Source organism: Maniola jurtina, chromosome 18 (assembly GCF_905333055.1).
Source record: "Maniola jurtina chromosome 18, ilManJurt1.1, whole genome shotgun sequence".
Classification (NCBI taxonomy): domain Eukaryota; kingdom Metazoa; phylum Arthropoda; class Insecta; order Lepidoptera; family Nymphalidae; genus Maniola; species Maniola jurtina.
This window is the reverse complement of record NC_060046.1, coordinates 4,200,802-4,222,368: the sequence shown is the minus strand read 5'-3', so window position 1 is coordinate 4,222,368 and position 21,567 is coordinate 4,200,802. Positions and strand designations below refer to the sequence as shown.

Below are 21,567 nucleotides of genomic sequence, written 5' to 3'. Positions count from 1 at the left end.
TTTTTAGGACAAATTGACACTAACATCAAGTGACATGAAAACTTAATACTTATTTAATAAAACTTTTGTTAAATACTCATTAATTAAATATCTTAATATTTTTTTCTGACTGACTCCTGAGCGACAACGCTCATCCTAAATCCTTGGTCATGCCTTGGCCCCAAAAAACTGAAATGTACAATTTTTTCGGAATTTCCACAGGACAGGGTTCGCTAGCCTCAATTATGCAGCGCATTTAAATAAAAAGAATAATATTATTCTTAAATGCTGCATGAAAGAACGGCTGATCAAATAAACAAAACAGGAAGGTGATGCATAGTATTCAAAACTTAAGTATGATTTTTATTGAACCATCGGCCGTCATCCTTTTGTTTTAAAAACCTGAATTCTGTATGAATAGAGCCGTAATTACACGCGAAATTATTTAAATATTTATTGTCTTCATTTAGTTAAGCGCGCGCTTGGTCTGTTGAGTTCATGCAGTACCTAACTCTAAGTACCTATATAAAGGCACCTAGTATTACGTTTGTGGTCGAGATACGTTTTGAAATTATGAACAAAGAGTTATCAAAACAATACTGAAGTCTCAATGATTGAAATTGACGTCATGTAGGTATAGTGCGTATATTTTGAGAACTCACTCGCCATTTTTGGTCTGTGTTAACTGTCATGTCAAAAGTACATTTTTAGTCTATAGTCCTGATTCTAACCCGCCGTCCACACACTGCCCGTGCGGCAAGGGCCTGAGCGAGGAACGGAGGCAGAGACGTAGTGTGGCCGCGTTACTCGCGTGTCCCTCGTTCACGCCCAACCGTTCCGTACATATGCAATGGCGCGCACGCTGCAACAGTTTCGACGTGCATCGCGTTGCAAAGGCAAGCGACCTAGTGCGGCGGCATCGCGATTAATTATTGCGTGAGAGAGCAGTGTGTGGACGGGGGTAAAGGTAAACCGTACTATTGTCATGACAGTTGATACATAGAACAAAAATAACGAGTGAGATCTTAAATTTCACGTATTATAATAACATTTTCGTTGTCGAACGTTATTTCTTTTACGATGGTATGGTACGGAACCCTCCGTGTCCGACTCGCACTTGCCTGGTTTTTTCATTTTCAATAGTTTAAGAGATCACATGCTTCGACCTAGAGGAGTGCCCGCCGCACATACAGACCGGTCCATCAAGGTAAAGGCTGATCTCAAATCAAGTGCATTCATAAAAAGTTGTGACAATGTAGTAGGCATATAATACTTACAACTTGTTTTGCTCGTGTCTATAATATTGTTACCTAATTATAATATGCGCGGTGAATGATTCATAATCGCAGTATGAGTGCAAAGTGCCCGAAACAATCGAATTAAAAAAATCGGTTATTTCCGAATCATAATCGCACAGGAAGAGTTCCATTCTATTGTACAAGAAATAGCACTTTTTTAATTTTCATGGCGGTCATTTTGAAATTTATATTCTGTGAAACTTTCAACTTTCTAACTATTAAGATTCACGAGACCTGATATTGGCTAATCTATGTAAAGCCAGAAGAAAAAAAAAAGATTCACGAGATACAGCCCACTGACACACAGTGGGACGGACGGTCGGACTTGTAAAAGTTTATTTGAGTTTTTCTATTTCTATGCCATCAAAGGTGTAAGGTAAGGCAAAAGCCGTGCCGCTAAGCGATTTATCTTTCCAGTACGATGCCGTGTCGAAAGTAGAAACCAAAGGGATAAGGGTTTAATAAAAACTGCTATGCCCCTTCTAGGTTAGCCCGTTTCCTTACGACCAGGTTAGTTCAAAGGTTAACTTGCATCTGAATAAAGGAAGAAAGAAAGAATAAGGGTTAATTCATACCGGAGCGGCAGCGGCCGGCAGCCACGCGACGAGGTCGCGCAGGCTGGCGTGTCCGCTTAGCGGCCGCTGACAAGTCGCGCGTGGCCGCGAGGCCGCTCGAGACGCCGCGGGCGGTCGAGAGCGGTCGCGTGACCTTTTCGAGCTTTTCAAACGATAGGCACTGGTCTTTTAATTATTTGGGTAAAGTTTAAAATTCTTTCACACTGAAAGTGCTCGCCGCGCTGCTGCCGTTCCGAAACTTCCGATGTGAATAGGCCCTAAGGATCTGATAATTACTTATTTATTAAGATTTTCCTTACGCTGACGTTTCTATTTCTATTATATATACCGCCTACGTACCTAATTTGCATATTTTAATTTATATGCAAAAAAATTGCAGCTAACTAGTTTTAAGAATGACTAAATACCTAGTTAATTTATTAAAATATTATCATAAAATATTACCATATAGCTAACACGTGAAGTTTTTAGGGTTCCGTACCTCAAAAGAAAAACAAGAACCCTTATAAGATCAGTATATTTTTTTTTGCTGAATGAAGGGCCCCTGATATTGTGGTCGGAGATTTTTTATAACCTTAAGGATCTGCTTTAGTTATTTTTACAGGCAGAATGGTCAAAGCATAGATTGACCATTTGCCGGAGTAAGTTGTTCTATTATCACAATATACATAATACTACCGGCCTTTATGGCCAATCTATGCTTTCTTCTATTTTCGGGATTTGGTCTTTTTGGGACTTCTGGCAGCAATGCACAATTCTATGGAGGTAGATGGTCGGTGTTCGTGAATAAATAACTATGTGTTTTCAATTTTCAAAGTAAGATAACTAAACCAAAGTGGGGTATTATATTATGAAAGGGCTTTACCTTTACATTCTAAATCAGATTTTGTTTATTTTTATGCATAATAGTTTTTATATTTTTATCGTGCCATATGTTGAAAAAATACCGTGCTTGTCCCATTTTACTTATTCTGTGCGGAACCTGCGGTGCGCGAGTCTGACTCGCACTTGGCCGGTTTTTAATATAATAATTATATTGAGTACTTAAACCAGTTATATTTAACCATAAATGTACATAATATTATATTAAAGTAATATACTTTGTATTAACAAAATGTTAAGCGATGCCTACAAAATTATAAGGCAAATAACAATTATTAATAATAAATTATACTTATAATACACTGTAGGTACGCATAGCAATATTTTTAAAATGTGCTTTTGTTTTGAAGTCGCAATTAATAATATTAATTTATTGTTAAATATATACTTTATGTATTTACGTAGTTTTATAAAATACAAGTAGATAGGCACGGTCTGCTCTATGATTTTACATAAAATCTACGCGGCACACTTTATTTAGGGTACGGTACCCTAAGTAAGTACCTAAAAACCTTTAACTTATTTTATAGTCAAAATCGGACAGAAATGTGTATTATAATTTATATCAACCATGTAGGTACTAACCAAGGCGGTAAATTGGACGTAAATTGTACCTTTAAGTACAACAGCTAGGTTAATAGTATAATATTTAATGAAGTGATGAAATCAGCGAGAGATATTTCATTACCAGATACCAGATCAAGAAGGTAATTTGTTTGATAATAATTCAATTACAACTTGTAAATCAATAAACAATTAGGTACAGTGTGAGTTGTGACCTACCATCCATACTAATATCTATTATTTAAATGCGAAGGTATGTCTGTCTGTCTGTCTGCTACGCTTTTACGGCTCAACCGCTGAACAATATTAATGAAATTTTGTACAGACTTAGGATACACTAGCTGTGCCCGCGACTTCGTTCGCTTGGAATAGTGACTTTTCGAGGCGCGAGGCGTGTAGTACGTACTCTGTACGTTAAAAATGTTCGCCGTGATTCTTTAAATTAACATAACTTTTTTATTTATGAACCGATTGACATGAAATAAACACTAAATGTTAAGTGAAGCTTACTACAATATATTAGTGAAAACCGTATCTAAATCGAATAAGCCGTTTCTGATATTAGCGTGCACAAACACACAGACAAACAGACAAAAAAAAATTAATTACAATTTCGGGTTCTGCATCGATATAATAACAACCCCTGCTACTTTTTTTTATATATTTCCATTGTACAGACACCACTTTTCTACAATTTTATTATATGTATAGATTCCGGGGAAGGATATAGGCTACTTTTATCCCGGAAAAACAAACAGTTCCCGCGGGATTCCTAAAGACTGAAAGAATGTTTGAGTTGTTGTTGTTCGTTCACCTACTCGAATTTGATTTTTGTTTGACTAAATTTTAAGAGGGCTCTCTCCATCACTCGTTTCATACAATCGTAGTTCCAATTTCATTTGAATATTAAGCAACCAAAGTCCATGAAATTCTGCAGACATATTCTAGAAACTAATATCTATGTCTGTGGTTTTCCAGATTTCTGTTAAAATATTCGGTTTCAAAGTTACGCATACAAATCTTTGAGCCCCTGTAATTTTAAAACTACATATTTTTAGAAAAATCTAAAACACCACATACACAGATATTAGTTTCTAGAATATGTCTGCAAAATTTCATGGACTTTGGTTGCTTAATATTCAAATGAAATTGGAACTACGATTGTATGAAACGAGTGACGGAGAGAGCCCTGTTGATTAAAGGAAACAAGGCCAAGCACGAACTTTTATAAAACTTTAGGTAACATTCATAGATATGTGTAACATTGAATTAATGTTTAAAAGTACTTATACCTATTCTAAATAGGTACGTTTTTCAAGCAAGTAAGTAAGAACGAATAAGTATAATCGTTAGATACCTACATAATAATGTAAAGAAGAAAAACTATTATTTTCAAAACATAATATAAATGAATACTCGTTTTAATGTAAATAAATCTGGGTGAACGTGTTAAGTAATTAAACAAGCCATAATATCTAGGCAATAAGGAAACGTTACACCATGTGGACAAAATAAATAAAACCTGTGTTGAATCCGCTAATAATTAAAATAATATTTATTTATTTATTATGTAAAAAAAACATTCACTGAGGAATATTTTTTTAATTAATTTACTTAACCATTTTTTTTAAATATTTATTTCAAAATTTTAATTAGGTAACTAATTTTAGGAATTGCACTCAATATTTAATAAATAATCCATGCTTATTAATTTATTAAACACACCCACCTTAAAAGAGTAGCTACCTAGGCTACGAGCATGTACGAGTATCTACCTAAATGATTAATGATTAGGTATCTACCTCTTAGGCTATCTAGCTAGATCTATAAAGAGCACTTTGAGTTTGCTCAGACTTAAGAACGAGACAGCGTTATACTGTTGGCATAAGTCTGTCTCGTTTTAGCCGAAACTTAAGTCTAAGCAAAGTCAAAGTGTGCTCTATAGATTTCAATCTTAGAGCAGATGAAAATAGATCGATTTCAAAGCCTTTTACTCTGCCTCTACCACGGTAAACACACTCTTGAAATCCTCCATCAAAACAAATTTTAACTTGGCCACTGCATTCCATTAATTGATTTAATTACAATTTACATTGATTACTTAGGTATAATTATATCAGACTATAATGACTTATTTATGTATTCGATTCCGGTAATGCCGTTTAAATAAGGTAAGTAAGTAATTCACGGTTCAAAAATCCAAGTTTACTTAACTTAAAAGTATTATAGGTATACATATACCTACTGTTTTAAAATCACATAGATGGTGCCTAGATAACAAGGTATTTGACTGCCGAGTAGAAAAATGGCCAAAATTTCATTTACCTATCTTTTGCACCAAACTCTCAGAAGGCAATGGGATTCCCCTATCTCTCATAAATTAACAATAATTCATGAATATATAATAGAAACATTATTAAAATCCGTGGAGTTAGTTAATTCAAAGACTAATCTTTAAGTTTGCTTTGTTTTTTGAACTTTTAATATTTCCTTAATCTAACAATAAATTATTCTTGGCATTATTTATTATGGCAAATGCATTTATTTTGTAAGTAAGTAATATTAATTGTTCCGTATTATTTTCATTTCACTCTCATGAAAATCACGTCAGCTTGGACATGATTTGCGCTCCGCTTCCTTTTCCCTGCGCTCTCTATACAAACGTAATTTAGTTCCTATTTAAAAATTAACCAATCATACTGGAGGAACTTTTGTACACAATTTCTAGGAACTAATATCGGTGTTTGTGGTTTTCCAGATTTCAGTACCTACAAATATTCAACTTTCAGTTCAAATTTCAGTTCAGTGTTAAAGTTATAAGTAGACCTACACGGGTGTAAATATTTGTATGTAACTCTGTGTAACTTTGAAACTAAATATTTTAACGGAAACCTAGCAAACCACAGACAGATATTAGTTTCCAGAACGACGTGTCTATAGAATGCCATTGAGTCTAATTGGTTAGTATTCAAATAAGAGTTAAACTACTTTTGTTTGGAGCGTACTACGAATAAACTTCTCCTAAAGCCTGAAACATACAATACGTGACAGCAGTGCGGCGCGACAGAAACGCATCCAACGCGATTGTATATTTATGGAAGTGACTGTATAAAGGCGCTTACGGCGCGCACAATGCGAAGCGCGCGTTTGAACCGCGTCTGGCCGTCATCGTCAAGCGCTAAGGTGGTTGTTACGTTACATACAGTACCTACTTCATGCATCCTTTATATTTCAAATAGTAGGTACTACACGCGTGAAATGCGCGCAAAACAAGTACATAGTCCAAACTTCAACCTGAACACGAGTCATATGACTCGAGTGCGCATTGTGTAATAACAGATCTCATTCGGACTTGTGTATTTAAACCTTATTAGTGGTCTGCGCATACCTACTACTACAGTAGAGACTCGATTATCCGGATCTCAGTCATACGGATTCGCGATTACCCGGATTGCCAACCGACCAATCGCTTACGCCAAATGACAATTGTCAAATATTTTAAACCAAATTAAAGTATATTGCAACTTCAGTTAGACTATTAGTTTTACGATCACTGTACGCGCGCCTTTTACCGTGTAGCTTCTGTCGTACGTCTGTTTCAGCCTTAACACAGTAAGAGGCCGTTTACTTTATCATTGTTCATATTTGTCACATTTGACGGTATCAAGCAATCAACACGTCAGTCTATCTCGTACTGAAGGATACTACCGAACCGACAGAGTCAACAGTGGTATCGCTGAGCAAATTTACTATGCAAACACTACGTAAAATTATATAATGGGATGTTAATTTGTAAAGCATTCATTAAGAGCTCTAGTCCAGAATTACTGTTTTTTACAGTATTGGAATTGAGATAAATAAAAAAGTCGTTACAAGAGGCTTAAACGGCCGTATTCACAAACGTTACTACAAGGTCTCACAGTAAGCTCGAACGCATAGTGTAGGTTCCACCAATCAGATCATTGTAAATTGACATGATACAGTCATCTGATTGGTGGAACGGACACTGTGCGTTCGAGCGCACTGTGAGACCTCATAGTAACGTTTGTGAACACGGGTGTTAATTTACAAGAACATAACTGACTGTTAGTGACGTAATTCTACACTTAAGGCCTGTATCACAACCGCCTGATAATAATTTTATCTGGCGAATAAATTTGACAGATTGCCAAGACAAATCCTGCCAAAACGTCAAATTATTGGACAGAAAAATGTATGTGGTGGTTGTGAAATAGTTCCTTAGAATAAGACATTATGATATGGTCATTTTTGAATCAAAACATAAGATTGACAAATTATTCCAGATACGTCACATAATATAGAACGACAAAATTACGATTTCAACCAAAAAATGGCATTTAACTTTCTGAAGGGAAAATTACTTATGACACTTATGAAATAATATTAATTTAAAAAATCGATCAGAATGATTGCCATGATATGCGATCGCAGATTCATGTTTTGTTGTGAGTTACATTTTATTAACACATTGAAAATTGAGAGAACACGTGAACTAAGTGTCTCTTTGATCAAGAAACACTAAGATGCGTCAGTGGAAAATTTCTTAGTATGTAAAAAAATTCAAAAATCCGCAAGCGCGTGGGCAAGCGGAGCTGGAACAGTCCTCTTATAAATATTAGATTAATCTTAGATATTAGTTTCTAGAATATGTCTGCAAAATTTCATGGACTTTGGTTGCTTAATATTCAAATGAAATTGAAACTACGTTTGTATGAAACGAGTGACGAAGAGAGCCCTCTTAAGCGATATGCCTTTGCATGCTGTATAGTACTTTGCTTAGTTTTAATTTCTTCTGTTAATCCTTTTATTTGTGTGCATTAAGATTTAAATAAACAAACGAAACCGAGTGAAATGCGTCATTATAGAACATGCTACAAGTAAGGAAAAACAAGCAACTAAGACGTATTATTAATAATGTTAGACCCTTGGAAAATTAGAACTTAAAATAAGTGGACTGTATTTTACAGTTGACCGCTCGCGACGCCGACAAGTTGCGTCACTAGCATCTGTGATAATAGCCTGCAAGGTTTAATTATCATGAACTACTTACCGAACGGCCTGATGTGTCTCTTCCGATGAGTTTTCTTATATGAATGTTCAGCTACTAGAGTAGCTATGAACTAAAAACGTGGGGGTGAGGATGAACTTAACACTAGGTATGCAGTAAGACGTCGCGTATGGCAACACTCTCAAAGGAGTGCGGGAGGCTTCTCTCCGTAAGAACCTATATATGTATCGGCAGGCCTCGACGAGTCAACAGAGACAATCGCTCAGCAAATACTACGCAAAAACACGTAAACAATATATATTTGAATATGGATTTCAGTTGTCGCCTATGAACGTCTTTTTCCGGGGAAATGTGAGGGGTGTCAACAGTCAATCGGAACTTGTACTGTACATAACGTGAAAGATAAGTGAAAATGCAGATATATATTTTATATTTGTGTTTATATTAGATAATATTTTAAGTAATTTTTATCATAATTATAAAATACATTTGTACTAAAAGACAAGTTATCACACAAAATATTACGTAAAACCTGTAAAAATTATTTGAGTATGAATTTCAGTTGTCGCTTGAGGCATACGAACGTTTTTTTCCGGGGAAGTAAGGGCTGCCAACAGTCAATCGGAACTTGTACTGTACATAACGTGATAGAGTAGATATATTTATATTTTTGTGCAATAATATCAGGTAATTATAATATATGTACTAATTTTATTTTGTTAAAAATGTATAAAATATTAATTATAATTATTTATAAACAATAAAAGCCAAGTTTTCACAATAATACTCACAAAAGCAAGTGTACAATATTTGAATATAGATTTCAGCTATTATAATTGAAGGTCTTTTTCCGGGGAAACTTGAAAGCTGTTAAATTGGAACTGTTACTGTATAAAACGTGATAAACAAAGCAAAAAAAATATTGGAAAAAAGAATGTAAACAATATTTGAATATAGGTTTCAGTTGTTGCAATTGAACGCCTTTTTCCGGGGAAATCAACAATCAATCAGAACTGTTATTCTGTTTAATTTAGAATAGCTCAGATAATATAATAATATTTTTATTTATTTTTATAATATTTATCATTATTATCAGATAAATTAAAAGTAAATTTTCAATCTAATAAAGCTAAACCTATACGAAAACGCCTAAAATTTATTTGAATCGCATTTGAATGCTTCCACTTAATTAATGTTGACACCCCTACTCCCGGAAAAACCGGGGGTAGGGGTGTCAACATTTAATCGGAACGTGTAATTCTAGGTACATAACGTGATAGATAAGTGATAGTGTTTATATCTGAGTATTTTTTTTTTTGTTTAAAAGATATAAATTATAATTTTTATGTTATGATTATCAAATCAAAGATCTTTTCGTCATTTCTTGGTCTCAGTTATCTCAATACTTGAATACTTGGTGGCACATAAATGAAATAATTAATTTAATTAATAAATATTCTTACTTATTAATTAAATATATTTTTGTGGACTTTTTGTGATGGAAAAAAATAATTCGTAAATAATGTTTTTTTTTGTAAATCAATATATTGTCAGCCCTTGACTGTGATGATCGGATGAGTGATGATGCAAGTCTAGATAGAAGTGGGCTAACCTGAAACGGGTGGAGCTGTATTAAGGGGTATATTAAACCCGAGATTAGAGCTAAATAGGTTTCCATCAGACCAGACCAGAGAAAATTTAGAAACATCATCATCATCATCGTTAACCGATAGATATGAGAATATTATGGTCTCTTGTAAGACCTTAGACATGACATCGTTTGGCGCCGCTTGAATCCAGCGGCTCCTTGCGACTCGTATACCTAATTAATTTCCAAATGACCCCTGCAAAGAATGAATCCAGGACTCCTCAGTTATAAGACCACAGCATTTACCGCTGCTCTTGGGAGATCATCATGTTCATGTGCCATGATTTCTGGTGGTGTATGAATAGGTATAAATTATAATACTAATTGGTAATTATTATTTAATAGCTTCGGCTCTTACAACTATGTAAACAGTGAAAGCCTTAACGCCAACGTTAGATGTATTAGGAGTTACAAGATACAAGATTTTTATTTGCAGAAACATTTTTTGTTTACAGTTAGGTGTTATTAAATGCATAGTAGAAATGTTTCACCTTACATAATCAGGCATGCAAAATTTGTACAAGGTCATTCACATTTAAGTTTACATATTAAAGATTCATTTATTTAAACTATTCTTTGAATGTCAAAAATTCATCTACTGTGTAGAAGCACCTTTCTATTAGCCACCGTTTAAGCCTTAATTGAAATAAGTTTAATGGAAGTTCTCTAAACGCCTTTAGTATTTTATTGTAAACTATGATTGATTTTACTGCGCAGTTTTTTAATAGAATGGCACTTTTACAGCCTGGCATTCTTTTTTTTGTGGGATCCCTAAGTAGAACTTAGGGATCCCACAAAGTTAGGAAGTTAGGACATTACGTATGCAAAACTTTAATAAATAATTCTTAGGAATGATAAACTCGTAAACAAAATACACAAAAGGTAAATACTACTGATAATTTCACCAGCAAATGATAAGAACTAATTATTTATAGATACAAATAATGCAATGTAAATAAAAGAATTATGTCTAAAGATCTTAAGATGTGTGAACTCTTGTAGCGAATTAAAATGTATTAGAGATATGAAAAAATTTAAAGCCTGACTTTAGCATTCTCGTTTGTGACGTAAGGACGTATCTCATTGTATTATATTAAAGCGTGAAACAAACTGTGAGACACGTCCGAAAGTCGTACGTACCTGTACGAAAAACTGTCGGACTAAGTTGCGGACGTAACCTTGAGCGCTTTGACGTCTGCGGACGTCCGAAAGAAATCTCCGGAATACGGATACGTCCGGAAGATATACTATAGATATGCGAGCCACAGACGTAGTATTATCTCGCCAAATGACTGTGTACAGCCTGTGGGCTGTGGTACAGCTATTAGCTATCAGTCGCGGCTATCAGCCGTAGCTTACGGAATACCGATGCGTCCTATAGTATGTTTCACGCTTTAGGGTCACTCTCACCAGAGGAAGTAGATTCATCAGTCAGATAGACATTTCTCATTTGCACCAAATCGGCAAAGTTCGGAAAGTAGGTAGGTACTCGTAAAGTACATTTTACTATCCAGAGATTTAGCTAAGATAGAGTAAGCTAGCTCTATGGTTGGTACTTAGTATGAGTTTAATTAAACCTTAGTGCTTTTTCGAAAACAATATGACATAGTGAAGTATAAAAATTAAGAAGTTGACGAACAAAGCGGTGTAGTTGACGATACGAAATAAAATTTTATAGTAGGAGCAAAAAACTGAATGAAAGTTATTAGTGTACTGTATTAATATGTAATTGATACGTTTTGATACAAAATCATAACTCATCTTTAGTGGTTTAGGTCATTTTGCTTGGAAAAAACTCAAGGTTGTATTCAGTGATCGAAATCACAAACGTGCGATTCAATTTTTTTTGTTTTTTTTTTTTTGTTATGAGTTGTCTTATGACTTATGACTTATTGCCTGAAATAAAATGTATTTATTTTAATTTAGCGCGTTAAACGTGAGATACAGCTATAGAATATTTTACTTGGAAATGAATGCGGCCTAAGTGGATTCAATGTGCTGAAAACACCGGTTTATAAAAAAAAATACTTTGATCAGAAGTGTAATTACCTAACTACCCCATTTTGCCCGCTAGCTCCTCAATTATTTTAACCATTCATGTAGGAGGAATCTACTCTATTTAATGTCTATTTACTAAAACTTCTTGGGATGACTGAGATTAGAAATACACAAACAATACAAAGCATAGGTATTTACCGTAATAGGTAAGTATTCAATTTAACAGAGATTACAGATTACAATCATGAGTTGGGAGTAGGTATGTAAATGATGACGAACTGGCCTACATTAATGAACGCACTTCCGATTGATGGCCTGCTTCCAAACGTAGGTACAGGTTTTTATGTGAGCACTACCTACCTATTGCTCTGAACGTAGGTAAGTAGGTACTTTTGAGTATACTTTTCTTTAATAATGTACTTACCTCATAGAGATGTACCTACTATCAGTAATTAGGTACTTGCATGTTGAAGTATGGTAGAGACAAAAGTGCTGAAGTGCCGAGTGGTGATTTTGTCGAGAGAATGTCAGCAAGTCTGCGCACGGTTTACTGCGCAGCTTTGTGGGGGTGCGGGTTGAAGCCAGGGTGGGGGTGCAAAATATTACTTCCCTGCTGTTCGTGATCTCCTGGTACTTCATGTTTTGATGTTGAATTGAACTCCCTAACTGGTTGGTTTTCAGTAGAGAATGTTGGAAGGGGCAACTTTTCTGCGCACTGTCCGTTGCGCAGCTTTGTGGGGTGAGGGTTTATTCGTAGGACGGGGTGAAGAACTTAGCTATTCATAAATGCCTGGTACTTCATGTTTTGAATTTGAACTGAACCTGCGAATACCCTGGATTGGTTTTCCCGAATAAGGTAAACAATTTTTTATCATGTCAATTGTAGGTAAATGCAGTGCAAAACTTTTTAAAATGTTAGCTACACCATCCATAGATTCATAATTTCTTAGCATATAATTACATAAAAATTAATATGTAGGGTTTTAATTCTTACACAAAAAGGAACACGAACGTTTTATAAAAAGTTCAACGATCTTTACAACATCCTCGAAGTGATCTATCTATCACAACTCTGGTGTCCTCTACTCTTCTTTGAACTATTAACTAAACGTTCAATGAATACATCGTCGCGTCCAGATATTTGACCAAAGAAAATGAGAATGCGAAGGCTTGAAGCCGAGTTCTTCGAGAATGGACTTGTTGGTCCGACATTCGGCCGAAGATACTCTGCACATTTCTCTCCAGCACCACATCTCGACAGTAACTATGCTTTTCTTCTCCCCTTTTCTCAAGCGTTTTGACTAGCCGGGTTTGGCTTTGGTTATTGTTCGGTTTCTCCATATCTTGTGCAGTTGCCGTCTGCCTGTTTATCGCCTTCTTATCGGTCTTTTATGAGATTTACTTTACAACCTCGTTCCTCCTTTACCATCCTACTACAAAACAACAAGAAACCGTACGAAACGTTGGCATTCTAAAATAAAATAAAAGTCTGCTATGGATAAGCTACAGAAGACGTTTTTAACTAGGTAACTATAAAAAAAACTTTATTGACAAAAAAAGATAAACAGTCTTTTTGCCTTTGGTCTCCACACTTGAGAAGTGTATCGTGGACAGTGACGGATTAAGACTACTTGATGCCCTAAGCAATCCATGCCTGTGGGCCCCCCTATCCATATGTCAACTAGAATCGGTCTTTAATTAAACCTTTACAGCCTAAAAACATTAGTTTTTTGTAAAATAAGATGATGAGATGTAACATACTTTAGAAGTGGAGTAGGTGCAACAACAATAAAAACCAAAGCATAATTATTTATTTATTTATTGAAATGCGCCTTGCGGCTTTCGGGGACATTCGAATTGTCGGGCAGCGAGTGGGCAAGCGGGAGTGGGGTTATGATTCTAGATCGGACTCTATGTCAACTTAAAACGCGCGAATTTTCAAATTACTCCTAGAAAAGTTTCTACTCTCACTTCACCAAAAACCACACCAAAAAAAGTTTTTTGTGACGTGAGAGTGAGACGTGAATGCCATAAGAACGGATTTTTTTGTGCTTCTTCTGGTGCCCCCTCAGACGTGATGCCCTAGGCAATTGCTTAATTTGATTAAGGGTTAATCCGTCACTGATCGTGGAGCCTTATTATCTATCCACTACTACTTACTATACCTACATATTATCTACAAATAGACCTCGGCACATGCCTGACAGAACAGTGGTTTATGGAACCACCTCGATACTCATTATGTCCTGATACCAGTTGTTTTCAATTTCGGACGTAACTTATTGATTTTAAAGGGGTGTGCCGTGAGTTGGCTGCATGTAGGGTGTACGAGTGAACTTGTTTGTAAACATTTTGTGCATCCTACTACGATCGTTAGCCTGCATATAATACCTATCTGTTGTAAGTATGTATAGATTATTATATACTGTGCATATAATATGATCGCCTAGTAGCCAATGTTTTGAGGAAAACGTGGCCTGTCTGTTAAATTTTCCACAAACGCTCAATTGTAAAATTGCTTTAAAGAAGTAGGTACGTACACTCGTCGCAGTTGAAGCGATTTAAGTTAAGTCTAGTATTAATTGATGATTGCGTAGTAATCTATATCTACTGATCTAGAAGTTCAGATAGGTAAATAGAGCGTTAGAAACATGAATAGAATATTTGGCTAAACTCTTTCATTTGACATCCCACTCCATACAATAGAAAAAAAAAATTTTGGAGACACCCGCTTTTTTTGCATAAAATATAGCCTATATCACCCGGACCTTTACAACGAATCAATTGACACCTCATTCATCAAAATCGGCCCAGTAGTTCAGGCACTACGGTGGAACACACAAAATCTGGATACAAACATACATACATGCATACATACACACTTACATACATACATCTATACTAATATTATAAATGCAAAAGTGTGTCTGTCTGTCTGCTACGTTTTCACGGCCCAACCGCTAAATCGATTTTAATGAAATTTGGTACAGACGTGGGATACATACCGGGGAAGGACATGGGCGCTACTTTTTATCCCGGAAAATCGAAGAGTTCCAAGATTTCCAACCGAAATCCAAGCGGGCGAAGCCGCGGGCATCCTCTGGTATATACATAGACTGCTGAAATCATAACCCTTCCTTTTGACTTTGCCGGTCAAGGATAGGAAAGCCGTCCATACTGTCAGATTTACCAACGCAAAGTTTCCGTTAATTTAACCCTCTTCAGAGGAGCTCTATTTCACACTCGATCTAAACTCTAAAGTGACAATGCCACTTTGGAATTGAGATGTTTTACGTCCACCGGGGCTGCACAGAGCTGGGGCAGAATTGACGCGGCGGCAATTTATCAATAACGACATATAAAGTGTTCCGGTTGGCGGTACCGATTTCGGCCATCGCCAGTGTCGGCCACAAGGTTGACAACCGTTTTGATAAGCAAGAGACAGTATAGCTTTTCCCAAGCGGAAAACGCGCGCGGAATTCCACTTCAAAGTCCACTATGATGTTTTGAGCCCGTTGAAATGTTGAAGGTGCATGCATGCAGGACCATTTACCATTTTTTTTTATTGAGAATATTACAGTAGCTTTATCTAATTTTTTAATTTTAATTTAAAGCCTCAATAGCTCAACGGAGCGGACTGAAATCCGAAAGGTCGGCGGTTCGAAACCCACCCGTTGCACTATTGTCGTACCCACTCCTAACACAAGTTTTACGCTTAGTTGGAGGGGAAAGGGGAATGTTAGTCATGATTAAAAAATGACTAATTTTTTTTTAAATTACTGTACAAATCATGTCCGGTACTCATAGACTGGTGTTAAAAGAATACTGGTTGCATTTCCGCGTTGGACAGCCAGGCGGATCGCAAAAAATGAGCCAACCCTTCTGTCACCAGATGAAGCTATTAATCGCGGTGAGATGTCTGGCAATTTTTTTAACCCCCGACCCAAAAAGATGGGTGTTATAAGTTTGACGTGTGTATCTGTGAATCTGTCTCTGGCATCGTAGCTCCTAAACTAATAAACCGATTTTAATTTAGTTTTTTTGTTTGAAAGGTGGCTTGATCGAAAGTGTTCTCAGCTATAATACAAGAAAATCGGTTCACCCGTTTGAAAGTTATCAGCTTTTTTCTAGTTACTGTAACCCTCACTAGTCGGGGGTGTTATAAATTTTTAATTTACACTTGTTAGCACTAAGCTCCATACACCATAGCCCCAGGGCCAGGGTTTCCACGACAAACGGATTATAATAGATAAAGTAGGTACCTATTATATAACTGCCTGAACCACTTTAGAGCACCATGTAGTTTTGCGGCTTTGCATTCTGTTTTTCGGGCTTAATAAATGGCGATCCTACACCCGGCTCTCGTGTGGCATGACGGGCACTATGATGTATCACAATTTAATGGCATATGTACTTACTATGTAGTTCGTGTATGTAACTCGTAAAAAATCAGATATTTAGCAGTAAGGCCACCTAAACACTTGACCGCCAAACGACCGACGAACTAGTGCGCTTGATAATTTAATATTATAATTTTTTAAATCACTTACATGACGTGTAGATTAGATCTACAAGCGTAAGGAATAACCAGGAAAAAGAAAATTTGAATCTCGAAGTAGTTTAAGCATTTTAATTAAATATATCTATTAAGTATTCAGAGAGAATTACTTAATGTTATCAATCCGAAAAATAATGACATTAGAAGCTAATGTAGGACATTGAACATTCATGATAGTCTCCATACCAGCTCTTCGCTCGCATGCGATTCGTGGCACGAAATAACAGTGTGGTGTGCCACCACCACACTCCTATTTCGCGGTGGCAAGGTAAGGCAAGGTAACCGTTCATGGTGTGTTTTTACTTGGCTATTTTACCGACATTTTCCACGAATCAAAAACTATTATGCATAAAAATGAATAAAAATCTATTTTAGAATGTGCAGGTAAAGCCCTTTCATATGATACCTCACTCGGTATATTTATCTTAATACTTTGAAAATTGAAACACATTTTTTTTTTGTAACCTTAAATTCATGGTTTTCGGATTTTTCCTTTACTTGTGCTATAAGACCTACCTACCTGGCAAATTTCATGATTCTAGGTCAACGGGAAGTACTCTATAGATTTTCTTGACAGACACGACAGACTGATAGTCAGACAGACGGACAACAAAGTGATCCTATAAGGGTTCCGTTTTTCCTTTTGAGGTACAGAACCCTAAAAATAAGGTTGTGTGAGGCATATTTTTATTGTTCGTCTATTTGTTTACCTGGCAGTCGCTGCGAAGCCTAGCTAGCTGCGAAAAATAACAGCGCATTTTCCGCGCCGAGGAGTTTTTCTTTCAAGGCAAGGCAATTCGCAGAAATTGGATAAGATTAGCGAGTTATTTTCCAAGGCGATTTTTCCTTAGTAAAAAACTGCGCGCCTACACCCTCCTAAAGTTTTCCGTAGAAACTCTACCACCCTGCTATGTTTATACTACTTACAGCTACAATCCTATAAAACCGTCACAAATAGATACCTACCTACTGCGTATCCGAAACAATGTGCCTAGTAGTACCTTTCTTGTTTTGTGGTAGCAGTATCAATACCCATTTTTATGGACTGCAGTGTGCACTCTATATATAAGTAAATAATGGAAACTCAACAATTCTTTATTTACATAAAGAGTTCATGCTGACAAATTCACAATAGAACTTAGAATAACAATGTTATTCGTTGTAATAGACCGCGTGAAAATAAATTGCCTAGCAACTTAATCCTGTCTATATTTTCAGGAAAATGTTTGCATTCATTTTTTTACAGCAGGTAAATACTAAGCCTAAACATAATTTAGATTATTAATAAATAGGTATTCCAATAATTTGTGTAACTAAGTATCTATGTTTTAAAAATACAAAGAAACGCTTTTCCTGGCATAAATCATTAGTTTCAAGTTTTAAAAACAAAGCGTTGATAAAATTTATCATACACTATAAAAAACACGTGCAAGGTTCTATTTACAAGTGATAATTTGATACGAAACAAAAGATAGATTGTAAAAAACATACTTACGAATATGTGACCATTCCTCAGTGTTACAAGGAAGGCATAGCTCGTGTATGGGTCTCGAATTCTTGCAACCACCACGACTTTTCTCATTCCTTAAACGTTGTGGACTTTCAAGCACTTTACACGAATATTTACTGCAGCTTTCTGCATACGTATAAACTCGTTAATATATAGGTTTAAATATAATGTTATAAGTATATTATTTGGGTTGGTATATAGCTTAAAGTAAAACGTTTTAGAGGGAACGTGCGTCGCGCGTCGTCGTGCACTGTGACAGAGGGCAGTGGCAGTACAAACTACAAAAGTGGTTGACAAAATAATAGCGACCTACACATCCTGTAACAAGTCGGCAGACTGACCTATAATGATGATGAATTATCTCCACAAACACATACCTACATCGCATAGGTTACTTATTTTGTTTACTACCTCTTGTCTAGGAGACCCTTGCTGATAAGGCCACGAAGGTACTAAGTATTCTGTGATAAGACTTCGTATGATAAAACCGCAGGATACTAATTAATGCTTATAAAACATCCTAATGTTTGAAATTAAGGGTTTTGTTATTAAAAACATTATTTTCCTACATAATCTAGTTGATATAAACGTAAACTTGCATTTTCAAAAAAAAAACGTACTTATAACTTATTCTCTGTTTACGCATACGAACCACAGCTGAAATATCGTAAGTGTACCAGAAATAAAAGAACCAGCCAAGTACAAGTCAGACTCGCGCACCGAGCGTTCCGTACTCGGGTATTTTTTCCAACATTTTGCACGATAAATCAAAAACTATTATGTATAAAAATTAATAAAAATCTGTTTTAGAAAGTACGAGAAGAGCCCTTTCATATGATACCCCACTTGGTATAGTTATCTTACTCTGAAAATTGAAACACATTTAATTTTTTTTTAATAATGTAACCACAAATTCGGTTTTTCGGATTTATTCCTTTACTTGTGCTGTAAGACCTACCTACCTCCCAGATTTAATGATTCTAAGTCAACGGGAAGTAGGTACCCTATAGGTTTTCTTGACAGACACGACGGACGGACGGACGCACGAACGGACAGACAGACAGACAGACAACAAAGTGATTTTGTTTAGTTTAGTTTAGTGAGTTTATTTAGATATCTGCGTCAAGGATATTTTCCATCGGTATGCGTAAAGACATTTAATACTACATGCGAAATTTGATAGAAAACATAGGTAACAATTTTGTAGATTGTAATGTGTGCAGTGCATTGATTTCGAAAGAGCCACCCCTGCAATGTGCATACCTGGATATTTTTTAAAAATCTCAATCCTTACCGTCCTTACCTAGGTATATACCTATTCCTACTCGGGGATGTCTGTCTTCCTGTCTACCTACTGATTTTCACGGCTCATCCCGAAGACTACTCTCAAATCAAAAAGTTCCCACGTCAAAACTCTAAATCCCCGTGAACGAAGTCGCGGGCATGATCTAAGTATTTGATGCAGATATAACATGCATCCCGGAGACGGAAAGGCTACTATGGTCCCGGAAAATCAAAGAGCTCCCGCGAGATTTTTAAAAACCTAAATCCATTGACGAAAGTGCGCGTGTTATCTAGTACTCTACTTTAGACCTAGAATTTTAAAGGTTTAATAACTTTTCAAATATTGAGAAAATAATACCTATTATCTAGATATATACACACAAATAACAGTGACTAAAGCACCAGCATAGCTACGTCAGTACGTGTTACATTTCAGATACTTACTCACAAGAAAACTTGACGCGTCGCATTATTTGCTCGCAATCACCCGCTTCCGCTTGCACAGTGGCCGCTCAATTACTCTCATTGAACTACCAAACCATTTTTCTTTTTGTCTTACAGTCTATCGGTACAAGTGATGTGGTGTGTGTGACTGTCACAGCATCTAAAGGCCGATTCACACCAATTGCGTACACGTGACACGTGCGTAAACCCCTAACACACCAGCCTACGTATACGTTCACGCCTTACGCAAGCGGTGTGCCATGTTTGCTACAGTTCCATACATTACAATGCAATGGTACGCGCTACGTCTATGCTTACGCAACGCTTACGCAGCCTGTGTGAACGAGCTATAAAGCCTGATAAACACAGCGTGCGAAGAATCGTGTTTCTTTTCCAATACTGCGTAGGTAATAGGTATGATCATCGTATGTTGGAAGCGTTATCTGGCGTTACCAAGGAGGTAAAATTTTTACTTGCTTATCCTTGTAAGTAATCTGAGTAGGTATAAGTTTATGATATAGGCTCAACAATGTTTATCAACAGTAGTAGGTAGTAATATACTTTAATATGACATCGTATAATATGAGCCTAGCTACAGAAGTTACTTTATTCAACAACTGTCGCGTAATTTATAATTTTATTTCCTGAGTTAACTTCCGCAGAATCACGCGGAATATAAATATTTGCTTGAAAATTAGATACAAGGCACCCTACTCAAGTACTCAGGGCAATTATTTCATTATATTTATCAATCTGCTCACACTCATTTTCAGTTTCAGAGTTCAGACCTGTTCAGCAAACGAACTGGTCTGAAATTATTAATCGGGCTACAGTTTTACGATCTTTGTAAAACTGTACGTTGGGTTGTCGAATAAGCTACAATTATGTTCTTGAAGTTTTTTGTAACTAAGGTAGCATGTAGGTAGGTGTAGGTATCACATGATACGAATGAATATGCAAGTTTGGTATGGAATTAAATATTAGATTGACATTATCTAGAATTTTAGAATCAAAGGAAAGATTTTTCATAACAAAATACGTACCTACCTACCTCGGAACTCGGAAAAACATAAGCACTTTAGTAAAACATTAGACGGACAGACCTATAGACAAACTTTCGCACAAATAATTTAGTACCTATAGATATACCTACCTACTTAAACCTATTTAGTAGGTAGGTATTGGATTATATTACAAAAGATAGCTACCGTTTCTGGTAAAAAGCTCCCACATTCGGGTTTTCTCGCTAACGTCCATCAATTTTCTCGCTCTACAGTCGTCAGCGATATTCAGCCAAAATATTATGGCCGCGAGAACTAACAGCTTCCGTTTAATTTATCAGAACAGGTATTCATATGAGTAACGATGAACTCGTGCTATTTCTTAGAACAAATTACAAACAAGATAAGTAGATAACTACCTAATAATATTCATTGTCATCTCATTACTGTAGCTTTTGACGGCCGTGGGAGAGTTTTGGGTGTTTACAAGTAGGTAGCCTACTCAGATAGACCATGAGCACAGAATATAATAGTACTATACTTACCTCCGTAGAAACAAAATTGTTATATGTACCTAGGTACTTATATACAAACTAGATTAAAGGTGCCCACGCACTCGAACTGAACTGCGCGTCGCGACAGCGCGTTGCACGATATTCTCTCCAGCCGCGACGCGCGTACCGCGTAGCGCCGCACTGCCGCTGGCTGCAGTTCAGTTCGAGTGCGTGGGCACCTGTACTCGTAGATACATTTAAAATAAGCTAAGTCGTGGTGGTCTAGTGATAATGGTCTAGTTA

At 36.2% G+C, this 21,567-nt stretch overlaps 1 protein-coding gene across 2 annotated transcripts in view; it reads right to left on the bottom strand.

The window, feature by feature from the left end:
- The window catches only part of LOC123874406 (synaptic vesicle glycoprotein 2C-like), a 50,579-nt gene extending 32,284 nt beyond the window's left edge, over positions 1–18,295 (bottom strand). The window contains exon 1 of one of the 2 annotated variants that reach the window (XM_045919713.1): positions 18,027–18,295. The gene's annotated coding sequence lies outside the window, so the exon portion shown is untranslated. Of the gene's footprint in view, positions 1–8,369; positions 8,537–18,026 lie in introns of those variants that run through there. The other variant, XM_045919711.1, reaches the window with a different exon arrangement.
- Between the last annotated feature and the right edge of the window lie 3,272 nt (positions 18,296–21,567).